The sequence below is a fragment of the Dendropsophus ebraccatus genome, chromosome 3 (assembly GCF_027789765.1).
Source record: "Dendropsophus ebraccatus isolate aDenEbr1 chromosome 3, aDenEbr1.pat, whole genome shotgun sequence".
Lineage (NCBI taxonomy): Eukaryota > Metazoa > Chordata > Amphibia > Anura > Hylidae > Dendropsophus > Dendropsophus ebraccatus.
The window spans coordinates 78,814,569-78,832,286 of NC_091456.1; the positions used below are offsets into that span (position 1 = coordinate 78,814,569).

General features: G+C 39.8%; 1 protein-coding gene and 1 long non-coding RNA gene across 3 annotated transcripts in view; one reads left to right on the forward strand and one right to left on the reverse strand.

The window, feature by feature from the left end:
- The window catches only part of BNC2 (basonuclin zinc finger protein 2), a 496,569-nt gene that overhangs the window by 128,307 nt on the left and 350,544 nt on the right, over positions 1-17,718 (forward strand). The gene's annotated exons all lie outside the window — the stretch shown is intronic.
- LOC138787153 (uncharacterized) lies at positions 5,348-6,160 on the reverse strand. The gene is made up of 3 exons (XR_011362311.1): positions 6,109-6,160; positions 5,914-5,989; positions 5,348-5,397 (listed from the first exon to the last, which is right to left on the reverse strand). It is a non-coding gene; the product is annotated as an uncharacterized lncRNA (long non-coding RNA).

Below are 17,718 nucleotides of genomic sequence, written 5' to 3' on the forward strand. Positions count from 1 at the left end.
TGTACGAGCGGTAAGACTGTAGAACTCTCTGCCACATGATGTTGTCATAGCCGATTCATTAAATAAGTTTAAGGGAGACCTAGATGCTTTTCTTGAAAAAAAATATAACATTAAAAGTTATGGGCATTAGATTTCCGGTGATACGTTGATCCAGGGATTATTCTGGTTACCACTGGAGTCGGGAGGGAGTTTTCTCCCTGTGGTGGGGCGATTGTTGTCTGCCTCATGGGGGTTTTAGCCTTCCCCTGGATTAACGCAGTAGGGTTTCCCTAGGTTGAACCTGAGTCGGCAATGGTGGGCAGCAAAGGTACAAAATCTGAATTGTAAGGGGTAGTCAGGTGGAAAGGTCAGGGAAGTCAGGGAACAAAAGCCAAAGGTCACAGGAGACAGAAAAACAGCAGGGAACAGGAACTAGCAGACAGAGCATTACTCAATAGCCAGTGTCTGCTGCTCACACTGGGGATAACTTATAGTAGGTCAGGAGCCCAGTCGAGCACCTAATTGGACCAGCCTCCTGAATCCCAATTATATACACATGTTGAGCCTGGGGACGACTGGTAGGAACACCTGCTAGTCAACCCCACAGAAATGCAGCTCCTGAGTCCTGTATCTCCCGGCCAGTGACATGAGCCTGTTGCACCGCTGGTTACCAGGGACGCTGTTGGGTCTTCCTGACGTCACCTGGATCAGGTATACATTTTTTGTCAACTAACTGACAATAAAGTAGGAAGCATAGATGAATATATGAAAGGTACCATGGGTCTCCTTCTTCTAACAGTGTCATCAGTTTGAAACATAAAATGTAGCTGACAGATTCACTATCTTCTGCATTAGGAGCTATAAAGGGTTATTATGCAGGATTAGTAAAAACACAGCTATTTTCTTGCAAAAACACCTGTCCTCAGGTCATGTATGGTATTCACTTCAATGGGGCTAAGCTGGAAAACCACACTTAAACTGAGGGCAACAGTGGTGCTGTTTCTGGAAGCCTCCATGTTTTTCCAAGCCTGATAACCACTTCAACTGGAGCACATGTACTAGAATTATGGCAGCTACAACTCAATCTAAAGAAAAAAACAAATGCTAATGTAAGAATGCTTTAAAATATACTTCTGAAACGTATTTTATTATTTTTCATGTATCTTATATGTTCTGTGATTCTAGGTGCCTTTAGCAAAATCAAAAGGAGCTGGCAGCATAAAAGAATGACTGACTTCTAGGATATTGTATTTTTTTCCTCCCATTATCACATCCCGTCTCTAACAAGCTGCAACGTGTGCTTCTGGCAATGGGACCAAACCAATGAGTGTATGCCTCCCAGACAGGTTTATTATCTGTGCGTCACGTACAGATCTCACTTGTGCATTATGCTAAAAAGTGTTGCTAGTCAGTTGGGAACTGTATCCATTACTGTTAGGGTTATATACTTACAGAGTAGATGAGGTTGAAAAATGTCATGTCCATCAAATTCATTCTGTAGCATAATTTACCATCTCTGGTCCTATAAAAACCATAGATGAATAGGTATTTATTATCAGGGCAATCATTACTACACAGCTAATGAGAGCACAATGTTATAGTGCCCTGTTCAGGACATAGTAAAATGCACACCTCATTATTCACTTAATTTTTGTTGTTCTGTTTATTTGGGCCTTATAGGTAATATGCCTTCAGTTTTGTTATCAGAAATGCTTATTCTTTTAGTTGACACATTTTAAAAAAAAATCAATAGGAGAAATTTTTCACACACCAGTCTTAAGTAAACTCCCCACTGCCATTCGTTTTAGCAGATTTATTAAGAGCTGCGGCCTCTTAATAAATCTGACACTGTGCAATGGTAGGTATGTGCCGCACAATGAAATCTACACCAACTCTGAGCTTGTGTAGATTGCCAATGCAATTTATGTCAGTTCAATGGTTTCAATTATAGCAAATCTTATGGACCAATATGGTCATGCTCATTTACATTGCACTCCGCCCACTAAAAATATAGTTTCCAAGAGGTAGAAAAAATAGGTGTTTTTTTTGTTTGTTTTTTTTAAATATGAGGGTGGGGCGGAAGATTTACCATGAATCACAGATTTGCCCCTTTTCCATAGTGTACATCAGCCATATTCCCCACTTGCCCCTGGCTTGACGTGTGGGCAGGAAGGGCGTGACAATGTGAGGAGAAGGTGTAGCATCCTCCCGCTCTTGATTTATTAAGGTCTACAGCAGGAAACAGGCATAAACCGGTCTTCAGAGCAGGTCTTAGTAAATCCAGCCGGGGAAAAGGGGGCAGGACTCTTGATAAATGTCCCCCTATTTATGTTAATATTATAAAAGCCCTCAAAACTTCTGTCAACCCTATATGAAAGATCGTGAGAGCAGTTTTAAATGGTTATCCGGCATTAGAAAACTAGCCGCTTTCTTCCAGAAACAGTGCCATTGGTTCCCTGGCCCCTCCTCTCAGCTGTGACAGTTCTAGACCACTAGAGCTTGATAACTGAGAGGAGCTCTCAACACACAGCACTCTGGCCAGTGAGCTGTCCTCCATATGTTTAATTACAGCTGTCCAGCAAAAAAGCACCATGTGTGAGCAGCAGGATAGGGGACCTCATGCTGTGTGCAGACCGGCACCTCAACACATTGCACAGTGACACTGCACCGCCCAGATTCAGTACTGGATTCTCTCATAGTCTGCAATGTGATATTACTCTGCAGCAGAGGTGTAACTAGAAATGGGTGGGCCCCATAGCAAACTTTTGATAGATCCCTCTCCCCCCTCCACTACTGGAGGATATGCACCTAGATAAGACAATTTTTCATGCATGATACAATTGTGATACAATAATACAGTACAGTAATACAGATATCAAATAACACCATTATATAAAGAGCAAATATTATCACCATACATATTAATGTCACACTGTTACCGACCAAATCCTGTATACTGAGACCGATATTACCAATAATATCAGTATACAAGAGGCACCTATTACCGCCACACAATAACCACTAATATTACTACCATACTGTTAGTGACCAAACCCGTACCAATAATACAAATAGTTCCAGTTTACAAGTGACAACCTCTAGGGTTGGCAAGCACAGGTGAAAAAATGGTGTGTACACAAAAACATTCCCGCACTGCAGCGACAACTAACCACATTGGAGCTCAAGCAGATCTAGTAAAGAAAGAAATGGTAATAATAGCAATGCGTTTAGGCTCGGACATGCTACAAAGCCTTTTTCAAACATAACAGAGTCATGGTCAATGCACTTTTCAATAGTATACAAAGCCCACTATGAAGTTGTGCCTATGTGCTTGCACAACTTTAAAAAGGTGAGTGTGTGTGCATGTGTGTTTTTTTTTTTTTTGAGGAGACAGATGTTATGTTTTAAAGGTATTGCACCAGAAGGGACAAATATTACCACCACATAATTAATAATGCCACCACATACTGACTAATACCACCACCACTACTAAATAAGATCCACTGTAGATTCAGCTTTACAAAGGCTCTGCAGACCATGTAAGTTATTACTTTTCTGAGTGAATTCCAAGGGGTTTCTTCTCTCATCTGCCTAGACCAGAACTTCTCCCAGCCACAAGTTGTCCCTGTAGAATCTGCCAGACAAACATTTTAGGCTCCTCACTGATGCACCATCATCTTTCACATCTTTATTGCCCCCATACAGTAGCTAGGTCTCTCTCTTTGCATCTGTATTATAGTTATGCCTCTCTGTATAGGTAGGCCTCAGTAGGTATTACCCCCCCCCCAAGTATTCTCCCTAACTTGCTATAAGTAACTCCCCTTCAGTATGTAGTATTCCCCATGTAGGCATTCCCCTGTTAGTTAGCACTAACACCTTTCCTCCTGTCAGTCATCCCCCTGTAGGTAACTCCCCGCCCCTTGGTAGTTAGCACGCTCCTAGTATGCAGTATCGCCCAAAGTTATAGGTATCCCACTGTAGGTAATCCCCCTGTTATCTAGCCCTCCCTGCAGTAGAGGCATCTACCCTAGTGTTTCCCACATCAGTAGATAGTGTCCTCTATAGTAGCCATCTCCCCTACTACCCCCCCAGTAGATAGTGCCTCCCATTGTAGTAATCTCCCCTAATATCCCCCCCCCCCACATATAGTATCCCCCATAGCGCATCACTTGGGGGCCCACCGTTGGGCCCCCGAGCAATGTGCAGCTGCAGTGATATTAGATGTGGCCACTTACAGTATGATAGTTGTGGGCCCTCCAGGAACCCCTGGCCCCAGGCAGCCGTCTGAACTGCCTACATTATAATCCGCTACTGATGTACCTGTTTGAATAGTTGTTTTAAGTTTCAGTTTTATTTTATTTTCTTTCTTCTTTTTTGTTAATTGGCAAAATTCATTGCACATAATATACACTTCTATTTTGCATGGTATAGCGTGTGTGGGCTAGTGAGATTTGGTATAGCGTATATTTGTGGGCTAGTGAGGCTTTTTAGCACCAGTCATGCCCTGGCTCTGGGTATTATACTTTAAGTGCCTGCCTCCTGTGTACTTACTGTAGTGGTAGAAGGGAATATGTGGGTTGCATGACTGAAATGCTGAGTGTCATACTTTCCTACCCGATTTCCCTGCAGTTTGCATTACAGGGAATTATAGTCTCCTTCTGGTCACCACTTGTATCTTTAGGGATAAACCATCTTAGAAGAACCTGTCTGCTTAGCCAATGAATGACTGAATGACAGCACTGCAGCAAGTGATTGGCTGAGCAGGCAGGCCGTGCTGTGATGGCTTGTCTCTGAAGTAATTACAAGTATTGCACAGTGGGCTAAAAGTTGCTGAAATGCAAGATGCAGGTTACCAGATTTTTTTTTTCTACCATTACTAGAGATGAGCGAACCTCGAGCATGCTCAAGTCCATCCGAACCCCAACTTTCGGCATTTGATTAGCGGTGGCTGCTGAAGTTGGATAAAGCCCTAAGACTATGTGGAAAACATGGATATAGTCATTGGCTGTATCCATGTTTTCCAGACAACCTTAGAGCTTTATCTAACTTAAGCAGCCCCAGCTAATCAAATGCCGATCGTTCGGGTTCGGATGGACTCCAGCATGTTTGAGGTTCGCTCATCTCTAACCATGTCCTAATATAAAATTTTATTATAAGATTAATGTAGTACAGATAGCAGAACTGATGGAAAAACACATAGGTAGGCTGCTTTCATACTGCACTATTTGGCTCAGTATTTTGAATCAGTTTTGTATGAGGGGAAAAAAACAGGAGTGGGACCAAAACACAGAAAAAGTAGTAAAGAAGAACAAGCCAGATTCCTTCAGCTCACGTTAAAAATTATTTCTTTTTATTTCCAAATTCATTAAAACAGTAGCCGACGCGTTTCGGACCTAACCTGGTCCTTAATCATGGCATCTAAACAGTAATGTTACAAGACAAACATGGTATTAGTGTATGTACATACAGGGTGGTTAAAAACTATACATAACAGGAGATTAATAACAATAGGCTTAGTCACAGAAAAGTGCTGCTGAGTATGCAAGTCACATGCTTGAGCCATAGTATGTCCTGTCTACATGGAAAACAATCACGTCTCAACCAACTTATGAGGTATAGCCTAGGCTCCATATATGTGTGTATGCAAAGCAACTATGTATGAAACATAAAATTAGTAATAAAGGAATTAGTATCAGAGACATGCTACTGTGTATGTGAGCCACATGCTTGAGCCATGATAAGTGGAACACATATGTTAGGCTATGTATGAAACACTCACATCGTAACCAAAATGCTAAGTGTAATATGGGCTCAATGGCTATATGTGTATGAAAACAAAAACAAAAACAAAAACAGCCGTATATATGTAGTATGGGGAGAGATTGGCACATATTGTAAGGCAGACCCCCATATGCTGCTTGTATAGAATAGTACCTTTTGTCTGTATAATCACAGGGAGAGGAAGATAATCACTCCCATAGTAGGAAATTCTCCAAGAGACAAGAGGTCTCTGTAATAGACAAATGCAATACAGACATAAGTTCATCTATGATAACACAATACATATGAGGAGTAAAGACTCTACATAAGACCACTTGTGTAAAGGAAAATATATATGGTGCCACTCACCCGTAGGGTCCGGACAACAGGGGAAGCACAGATAGCGCTGCAAGACGCTGCAGCGTGTGTGGCAAATCGGTATGAGTCCTAGTAAATACACGGCAGGACCGGAAGTAACGACAAGCGTCACTTCCGGTTAATGGAACGCATAATGCGTGTCACCAGCGGACGCATCTGGAGGGGATCAACAGTAGTGCGTCACATCCGGTAGGTGAAACGCAGCATGCGTGTCACTCAAGGACAGAGATCTAGATGAATGGACTATACACTAAGTCCATGTAATGCGATGCGTTCCAGCTTGGAACGCATTGCTGGCGGATATAGGCCTGCAGTATAAACCGAGTTCTGAAATGAAACCGAGTTCTGAATCAAAATCCGGGGGGAGAAGAAGAATCTGCAAGTAAATGAATGGACTTATATGAATGAATAAATGAATGAATAAATAAATAAAGTGGGCATATCACATGTCAAAAAACGCAAACAGTGTATTAAAGCGCCCTACATTATTAGATGGGTAAGGAATGGATGGAAAATTAATAAAGAAACATTAGATCACTTCTGATGTTGAGACCAAAAGGTGATCGTGTCCCTAGTCTAAAAATCCATTCAGCCTCCCTTTTTAATACCCCTCTTCTCCAATCGCCACCTCTTTTGGGCTCCAGAACTCTGTCAATAGCAAAGCAACTGAAAAAATTTAAGCTACCATTATGAGTGGTACAGAAATGCCTGGCAGCTCCAGAAAGTTGTAAACCCGCACTTTTGATACTTTGTACATGTTCTGCGATTCTGACCTTAAGTTTTGTAATCGAGCAACCTACATACTGTAGGTTGCATTCTGTGCACTGAATGACGTAAATAATATGATCCGACTCACAGTTTAAGTGATGGTTAATATTGAAGGATTTGGTCATGTCACTGGAGTGAAAGGTTTTGTGTACTCCCGTATATTTACACATACCACACCGTGGTTTGCCACATGGAGTGAAGCCTACCTTTTTGCTGGGTCTAAGATTTTTAGTATGCTTGGTGCTTGTGAATAAACTCGGAGAGAGTAAACTACCAAGCGAAGGTCCTCTACGTGAGACAAAATGGCAACCTTCGTCTAAGACCCTTGCTAGGCCCTCATCTTGCCGTAAAATGCCCAGATGTTTCTGGACGATGTTTTTAACCTTAGTAAATTCCTTGCTATAGGGGGTGCAGAAATAAACTCCTTTACTGAATCTGTTGTTATGGCTTCTTTTGCTATCTTTGAGTAGATCATCTCTGGATTTGTTCATTGCTATGCCTCTGGCTCTATTAAGAGTGAGTGGCGAGTAACCTCTGTCCCTCAGTCTCTGTTCAGTGTTGTCAAGTTGGCGTTGTGTAGCTTCTGGAGTAGAGCATGCTCTGATTGATCTAATGTATTCACCTACTGGTATGGATTGTATCGTGTGCCGGGGGTGTTGGCTAGTAGCATGCAAAACCGTATTGCCTGCCGTTGGTTTCCTATACATAGCGGTGTTTACTTTGCCAGTTATAGGATCGCCTGTAAGTTCGATATCTAAAAATGATATTCTTTTGTGTGAGGTTGCGTGTGTGAAACGTAAATTAAACTCATTTTGATTGAGCATCGCAACAAATGATGGTATGGACGACACATCGCCCGACCACACAATGAGTATGTCGTCGATGTATCGCCCATACCACCCAATGTCGGCTCCAAACAGATTCTGATCAGAATAAACAAACTCTTCCTCCCACCAAGCCATTACCAGATTTGCTAGAGAAGGTGAAAATTTAGCACCCATCGGTGCGCCTACAAGCTGTAGGTAAAAGATATCATCAAAGGAAAAAAAGTTATGGGAAAGTAAATATTCAATTACTTCCAGAATGAACTCACAGAGGTCTGCCGTATATGGACTGTATTTGTACAGATGGTGTGCCACTGCTGTTAGGGCAATGTTGTGCGGTATCGAAGAATACAGGGCCGTGACATCACACGTTAGCCAAGTATAATTGCCATGCCATTCAAATGTGTCAAAAACACGGAGGACCTCTTTGCTATTGCGTATGTATCCCGGAACTCTGACTACTAAAGGTTGTAGGAGAGAGTCGACCCATGTACATAGGTTCTCATTTAAGGAGCCAATTCCTGCAATGATAGGCCTAAGCGGGGGGGGGGGGGGGGTGACACTCCCTTATGGACTTTAGGAAGTCCATGAAAAATGGGTATAATGGGATTATTTGGTATCAGAAACTTGGCCTCTTTGTCTGAAAAGAAGCCCTCGTTGACACCATGATTGACCAGGGAAGTAAGTGCTTTGCTGCATTCTTTGGTGGGGTCAATATTGAGGACTCTATAGGTATCTCGGTCGCCAAGGACAGCAAGCACACATTCTTTGTACAAAGTGCTGTCCATGACGACCACTTTACCCCCCTTGTCTGCATTCTTGATAACCAGATCCTTACATTCCATGAGCTGTTTAATGGCACCATTTTGTTTGCTAGTGAGATTGAAACCTTTATGATCAGTTTTTGTGGCCTCATGTAGTTTGACGAGCTCTCTCTCTATAATGTTCTGAAAGACATCTACACATTTAGATCTGGCTTCTACAGGATAAAAATTAGGATTCTTGATGTTAACCTTTACCGAACTAATGGATTTATCCACTTTAGTAGTTTCTAAATGTAAATTCGTTAAGGAAAGAAGTGTGCATTGTTCGGTAAAATTAAGATCCACGAATTCATTAGATACAACTGAATCAGTTGTGGTGCTCCTGTTTATATCACACCCAACTTCTAGTACACCAAAATGTTTTTTGACCACCAAGGTCCTGATCATGCGATTGACATCTAGTAAGGTTTCAAAAACATTAAAATGTTTGGTAGGAACAAAATTTAATCCTTTAGACAAAATATCAAGTTGCTCAAAAGATAACACATGTGAGGATAGATTTACAACATTATCTGTATTACATGATGTTGTGTTGAAACTAACAAGTGAGGATGGAATGGGTTAGGAAATAGTAGGAGAGGTATTTGCACAGGACAAATTAATTACTTGGCTTTGGGTGGGCGTCCTCTCTTTCTGACGTCTGTGTTTACGTCCCGCCCGCCTTGTGCGTTTTTTGTCGGTTGTGGTTGATTAGGAGGTCCCTGAGAGGTGGACTGGTTTCCTCTCGTCCTATTCTCGACTCTAGCCGGGGATCTGAAGTCAGAGTCCGAGGACTCAGCTTCAGTCGTGGAAAAAGTTACTTTTTGTTGATCTCTCCTACGTTTATTGTGCGATGATCTTTTTTTGTTCCTCATGATTGACCTGGGGGTATTGGAGTTACCCATCTCTCTCCAGCTATATACTTTGTTATGTTTGTAATCATCCTGGTCTCTGGAAAACTTGGTTTTTTTGAGGGCAACAATAGAATCCTCGAGTCTCTTTAAAGACTCTCGCATTCTCTTGTTGAGATCCTCATAACCTTGTAGGGCTGTGAAAGGGGAAAGATCTTTCTGCACTTCATCTAATTCTGCTTTTAGGTTAATTAGTCTTTTACCCTCATACTCTACAATAAGGTTGATTATTTTGTTGGAGCATTCCGTCATTGCTTCCTCCCATCTATTCAAAAAAATCTCATCAAATATGAAAGTGGGTTTTTTGTAAATTCTAAGCCCTCTCGGAATCATGCTCTTTTCCAAATATTGTTTTAGGGAGTTAGCATCCCACCAGGTGCGTATCTCAGCAGTAGACAACTTTTCTAATTTTCTAAATAAAGTTTGCATGTCATTGTTTTCCTCTTCATTCTCAACATTGTAAACCTCTTGTATTCTGATTCTCCGTTGTTCATATGAAAAGGGATCAATATTCCCACTGTGGGGGAGGCTATCAACTGCACTATTTGGCTCAGTATTTTGAATCAGTTTTGTATGAGGGGAAAAAAACAGGAGTGGGACCAAAACACAGAAAAAGTACAAATCTTTGCATTACGTTTTTTTTTCTCTGCAGGTTCCTCTCCTGGTTTTGTCTTACAAATACTGATGCAAAATACTGAGCCAAATACTAACATGTGAAACCTGTCTTAGTCAAGTCCTTACTACATCCAAAACCCTACAAATCTATATGTCTAAATAAACAATCCCTTTCTTTCCTTAGATATTTTTTATTCAAAGGATTTCTATTTGAGTCTGGAGATGCTGAGAATTGGGACATAGAGCTCTATAGATATATCCTATGTATATAGACCATCATTTGTAAACAAACACTGCCCCCCTTCTCCGGTGCCATAACACTAGACAACGAAATGCACTATTTTGCACAGTTGTGTCAAATATCTTGTTTTAGTTCTAAGAACAACTACGGATCTGAGCAGAGTCCCAGCAGAAATAAGTGCGGGGATGAACAGACGATACTAATTGTAGACAACGTGCCTGCCTTGCAAGTGTCAGATGCCTTGATAGGAGTGACATGCAGCTAAATGGAACAGGGAGAGCGTTGTCCGCGGCCTGTTAGTCCATTAGTTTGCTCCGGCAGCTTGTTTTACTAAGGAGCCCTCTAATGGGTTCTCGGCAATAATTACTATCTCTCTTTCACATGCTATTCAACATGACAGGCACTTGCTGAAGTCGTAGCTAATATATTTGCACTCTAACAGCTCCTGGGTCCAGAGTTTTTTCTTTTATTTTTCATTTCTTAAGGAAGTATAGCTGAGAAATCATAGTAATATATTTCTAGTTTTCTCATACACTGTGACCCTCTGCATATTCTATGGTGGCTTTTTTTCCCCTTGTATAAATTGCCATGATGTTCATCTGTTTTTTGGATGGTTTTTTTTTTTTTTTAATTTAAACAATTTTATGGCTTTGTGCACACTGTGAAATAAAAGCAAAAAAGAAACGACAAAAAAAAGTATTAAATATGCTTGTATTTTGAAGCTAATAGCGTGCTACATTAAGCTGTCTGTGCACATACAGTAAAAAATATACAGTATAACTTTTTTTACAGTGTGTGCTGAGAGTGACAATTTTCCATAAACTGTAATGTAGCATATTGCAAGTTAAAAATATAAATGTGTTTTATAACTGTTTTACTCTCTGGGACCATGTTCACATGGAGTCTTTTCTTGTCCGAGGGGTGTTTTTTTTTTTTTGGAAGGCCATCATTTTGGCCTAGAATGCAGCGATTTTATGCAAATTATGGCTGTATTTCCATAAATGATGGCAGTTAAAAAAAAAAAACTGCAGCAAAATGGCAAGAAAAATATGATGTGTGATCATAGCACTATTTTGCTTTTATTTTACAGTGTGTGAACATAGTCTAATAGAGAAGTCTATGGGGAAACTTCTGAAGAAAAACGCAGCACCCAGAGCATTCTGCCTTTTGATAAAATAAAAATGCCATAGACCCATAAAGAAAAGCCTGCAAAAAAATTATAATAATATTAATAAATTTGATAAATCACAATTGGTTTTAAAGGAAACCTATCACCTTACAGTATGAAGCATCTTTGCAGGTGCTGCTTACAGTGTTCCACACAAGGAGTTAAGTAAGGATGCATGGCATCCACACTTAACCCTTTGTGTGCCAGACCAAAGAATGTGGCCTACAGGGGGTTGAGTGAGGTTGCATGACATCCTCACTTATCCCCATGGGGGCCACATTGACGGTATGGGATGGTATGGGTCTATTAAAATGGGCACAAATGGACTGACAATTTGATGTCATCAAACACTACTCATCACCACATACTTTGCATAGAGGTTTGCAGTGCAGAGGTTTATGTTATACTAAAAAAAATGTAAAAAGTAAAATAATAATAATAATAATAAAAAAAATATATACATATATAAATCCTCAATGGCTATATTCCCACTATGTTTTTTCTTGGACGTTATTTCATAGTAAAATACTGAAAATGACGTCTGTTGTTTTGAGTATCAAACAAGGTCCATTGTTTAACATACTCTAGCAGCTGCTATTACAATGATGGCCGTTGGTTCATTATTCTAGTTCAGGTCCTTTTGGGTGTACAAAGAGTAGATGTCCACAGCTCCAGTAAAAGTAAATAGTCTTTATTCAAAAATTCCTCTTAAAATCCATAGAAACAACATTAAAAAACACGGTGATGCGTTTCAGCACAAGGTCCCTTAGTCATTGCCAAAGTCATAACCTTTTGGGCGTGGTCCTTATTTGAAAGTCCATTAAATTAGTAGCAAAAGAGCTGTGACTGGTCATAGCCCAGATGACTAGTTCACAGCTCTCCCCGTGTCTCGTGCACGGGATTAAAAAAAATATTTTACCAAACATGAAGACTATAAAGTCCGGAACCCTCAACACCATTGGGGACCTGGCTTCAGGTGTGTGCATCTGTTCTGGGAGCCCAATCAGCATAAACGTGCTGATTGATTCCCTTTAAGTCAAGTTCATCTAGCAAACTCTGCGTTCCCTGTGATTTCCCTTTGCTCATTCTCTGGCTTATCTGATCTCCGCACCCATACCTTGACTTTCCTCTGCTTTTGACCTTGGCTTTCTGCCTATTCTTATTGTGCTTATTTGTCTTTTCTGTGTTTAGTGTTCTATGTACTTAAGTCAGGGATCGCCGCCAGGTTGTCAGCAGCCGAATAGGGCTGATTGTGGCAAGTGAGCAGGAACAGTGGGCGGGGACAAGTGCAGGGTCCACTGTCTGTGTCTTCCCCGTCCTTAGCTTGACTGACTGATACCCCTAGTTTGCAACACCATTTTAAGGATACCTCATTGTGAGGGCCCCTGTTAGTGGGAGAAGGTTTCCAGGACTGGATCCATTCTTTTCCAGCACATGGCGAGGACCGGCAGGAAGCAGAGCAGACTTCAAAGCCCCGCAGACTGATGAGAAGAATGCTGGTAGGAACAAAGCATTTCACTTCGTTCCTACTGTAAATTTGCTCATCACTAGTCTCTGTATTTGGACTTTAACTGATCAGCAAGTACTGTACCATATTGTGCTATAGCAGGAATTTGAGGTTACATTTATACCCCAATATGAACAGGGGAAAAAGAACTTCTATTTAATGTGCTGTATGCTGCCATGTATGTGGACCCCCATGAATTCTGCAAGTACATTCAGGAAAGCATAATTTTGTCCTTGGCTTTTATGCCAGACTTAGAATTGTAGCTTTTATCTTTGCGCTGCCCATTTGTTTGCAAACTAGGGAACATGAAATATGACTAGCTGTAAAACAAAATGTATCCAATTAAGTGTCATACTCCAGCAATGCAGCTATAAAAATGGTAACATTTGTAATAAAGTGATTTGTGATGTTTACAATTAGGAAAACAAACAACCAACTAATAGCTGGCAGACATTTGCAAGTTAAAATATGCAAAAATGATTTTAAAGCATCTTTTACTGAGCTGTTAATCATTGCTCTATTAGGAAAACATTGATGCCATTTATTTTGTGACATCCAGACTGTGGTTTTAATCTATTTGCCTTTCATTACAGATGTAGTTATTTTAGATGGCTATCCTTCTTTAGCTCATCCAAGAAGTTAGAATAGAGTTCATGGACATATATATATATATATATATATATATATCACATATTTATTGCAGATGACCAGATGAGATCCTTTCCTATGAAAGTAACTATTGGAGAGATTTTCCCTTATTTAAGAGGATTGGATCCTGTCATTGGCAGTGGCACATTGCATGTCCTGCATGGTGACACACTTGGTAACATTTACATTAGGCATTTTTGCCTTTGCCCTTGCACGATCTAGGTAACAATGGTACTGCTTGCTATCCTGGAAGGTCGGAGAATCTTCAATACTACTTAGTAGGTTTGTCCATCAGATGAAACGCCAACTATTCGTTCTTTTGTTCAACAAACTAGCATCAAGTTTATCTTAAAAGGGTATTTGGGCAGGGACCCCTTTTACGGCACAGCCCGTGGAGGGGGTGGGTGAAAACAATTACATTCGCTTAGATTCCTTGATCCAGTGCTGCTCTGCTCCTCTGGTGTGGGTCCACCTCCTGGTTTTGAGACGTGACATCGCAGGTCGGCTTAGCCATTCTGTGACTGTATTAGTGTCCTGCCTCTGCCACTGAGAGGCCGAGCAGGCCTGTGAGGTCACATCTGAAGACCAGGAAGCGGTCGCACACCGTAAACAATAGCAACTGTTATTGATTTTAATATATATTTTGAATAATGAACCTGCTCATTATTTACTCCCTGCTTTTTTAAAATATGGCCATATTTTTTTCATGTTTTAATTCTGACCTGTTTCACTTTATGGTTTTACAGCTCTGTGATGCTATAACTTAGCTATGTAATTCTGAGATTGTTTTCTCGTGATATATTGTACTTTAGGTTAGAGGTAAATTTTGGCCGATATCCATACAAATTTTTTTTTGTGAAAAATGACAATGTTTGGCAATGTTGCCAATGAGTATTTTTCTCATTTTAAATTTTCTGGGGTCTCTGTGCGGTTTAACTGTACGTCCCTGAGCAGCAAGGTGCTGCAAAAAGGGATGTACAGTTACGTCCGTGGTTTGGAAGAGGTTAATAATCATGATCAATAATACTTATTATTTAACCTTATTTTACATTGTGGAAACATAGCCTTTGTATGAATATAGGTTTACAGTTCTGACTTGATCAGTACCCATTAAGTCATTAGTTTATCTTCAATAGTATCTTGTGAGAGTAAAAGTAAGAAGAGACACATATGCAAAAACTTTTTATTTTATCTGGCAAGAAAAAAAATCATGTGAAAACTGAGGGGAAATGTTTAGCATTACTGAAAAAATGTATATTATTTTTTTAAACATTTTTAAATGTAACACAGCTGCATTTTTACCTTTACCATGGTCCCTCCATTCACTGAATATGGTGAAAAAAATCTGAAAGAATCATGTAGTAAAAACATATTTAAAGCACATGATGATAATGAACTCAGGGTGGGGAGGGGCGTTAACATTTAAGAATGCATTCTCATGACTGCCAGGTATTGCCAGATGTTGATATTGGCTGTACTAGTGTGGGGTCACACAGGGCACTGAAAGCTCAGGGCTGCGGGGACTGGAATTCCAGGTCTTTGAGAGATACATTTTTAGGTTTAATGTTTTAGCCTGTCATAAGCTAGGAAGTTTGCCTGACTCTATTTAAAGGCACCAACTCTTTAAGAAACGCATTTGGAAACAAAATGTCCTGAAATTTAGCAGATTAAGTCCTCTGGTAAAATATTAAGATGGTGCAAAATTCATGGAGTAATAATAATAATTTAAGAAATGACTTGTCAAGTATTTTATGCTGACCTGTAGATAACTGCAAGCCATTTCAGTGGCGACACACAGCTTTGACCTGGGAAGGAATGAGTTAGAAATAACAGTCACAGAAGCAATTTCACCCTAGAATCCTTTGGGATCAAATTCCAAAGAGGAACGCTTGCATTAAGTAAGCACAGAAGGTCTTTGTAACCTGTTAAGTCCCCAATTCTGCCGTGAATTTAATGTTGTACACTGTACTGAAAATAAGGCTTTTTTTTTTTTCTTTTTGCTACCTGAAACCATGCGTTAACTTTTTTTTTCTTTTTTAACTTAGTGAGGAGTACTACTTTTTAGTTTCTTTTAAGAACACAAACTACACAGAATACTTGTCCGTCACTCTTTAATGGCACTCTTTATTTTATTATAAAATGTACTGTGAGAAAAAAAATACACATTTGTTGGCTATGTTAACACACAGTATTAAAATAGGTATTTTTTTTTTTAACAAGAAAACAGGAAATACCATCCGTGTATTTATAATGATGGCCACAAATAATGCCCATGTTCATTATTTGTGGCCGTAATTAAGTAAAGACATCTGAAAAATGAAACATAGTGGAAACATAGCTAAGCTGTGTAAATCTTCCCATTATAGTTTTTCTCTGTCAGTTCCAGTTCTGATTTTGGCAACATATACTAACCAAAATACTGACAGAAATACTGACCAAAATACTAGGTGTGAACATAGTCTTAGATTGCTTAATTTTTCTGGGGTATTGTTTTTTTTATTTCGTGCATTAAAACGATATGTAAGGCTCTGTTCTCACACAGTATTTTTGCTCAGTAGTTTGGTCAGTATTTTGCAACCAAAACCAGGAGTGGATTGAAAACACAGAAAGGCTATATTCACACACTGTTGAAATTAAGTGGTGTCTGCTATTTAATGGTAAATAACAGACTGTTTTGAAATAATGGCCTCTATTTGCCATTAAATGGCAGTCATCCACTCAATTTCAACAATGTGTGAGCATAGCCTTTCTGGTTTGGGTTGTAAAATACTGACTAAAATACTGAGCAAAAATACTGAGTGTGAACATAGCCTAAAAGAGGATAAGAACCCCCACACACCATTCAGGAAACAGTGCCACAATTGTCCTCAGTTTGTGTGTGGTGTTGTAGCTCAGGTCCTTTGAAATGAAAGGAGACAAGTTGTAATACCACATATAACCTGAGGACAGATGTGGAACTGCTTTTGGGGGGAAAAACTGCTATGTATAATACTGGACAAGCCTTTAAATTTTATTCTGTGGCTCTGTTTATAACAATGATATACTGATGGGGAAAAAAAACAAAACAAAAACAAAACAAAAGCTTTACATTGTCATATTCTAACCCCTATACCTTTGTTTTATTGGTGGAACTTTTCAAACATTTTTTATTCTATATTTTTTAGCATGTGAGGTGACCACAAAAATTGCTATTTTTTTTTACAGCATTTACTGTGCAGGATGAACAACACAATATATTAAATAGGTCCAACATTTCCAAAATACTATTTATTTAAATTTTACTTGGGGAAATTTTTATTGGGAGGTCTTTTATATTTTTAAACATTTTCTATTGACCTTTTTTTCAGACTTTGTTATTCATCCTAGGATACTCTAAGATTTCCTAGTACATCCTGCCTAGGGTACAATTATTATGTACATTTTAAAAAGAAAACAAAAATGGATTCAAACATGATGATACCAAATATGCTCATATTTATTTTTGTTTATTTTTTATTTGAAAAAAAGGAAAAGGGGGATGGTTTAAATTTTTATATGGGTTTTGGTGCAATGCAAATACAGTCTGCCTTAGACAGACCTAGTCGCTATGGCTGGTACAGAGGCCTAGTAAAAAGACTCTGGCTGCCATAGTAACCGATTGGGACCCTAAGATCGCATTGTGGAGATGCTGATTTACCACTGGACACCAATGTATCAAGTCAGTGAAGTATTTAAAGGCTGCAATCCAGCAGATATTTACTTGGTATGACCCAAGCGAATCTCATGTACTCACAGCATACTGCCCCACTGCTTGTGGGTCTTACATGTACAGCACAGAGAGCCAAACATGATGTGAACAGGCCCTTAGGTTGGTTATAATTGAGTTTAGTGTAAGTCAGGTAAATGGGGTTGATCTTCAGTCCAAGAGCCAGTCCACTATAAAGAATGGTTTAGCACAGTGGCTCACAGTGGTTAGCACTATAGCTTTGCAATGCTGTGGTCCAGGGCTCAAATCCCATTAAGGGCAACACCTACAAATGTTCTCTCCATGTTTGCGTGGGTTTCCTCCCACCCCCAAAACATACAGGTCAGGGACAGGGACCAAACTATGTAAAGTGCTGTGGAATCAGTTGGCAA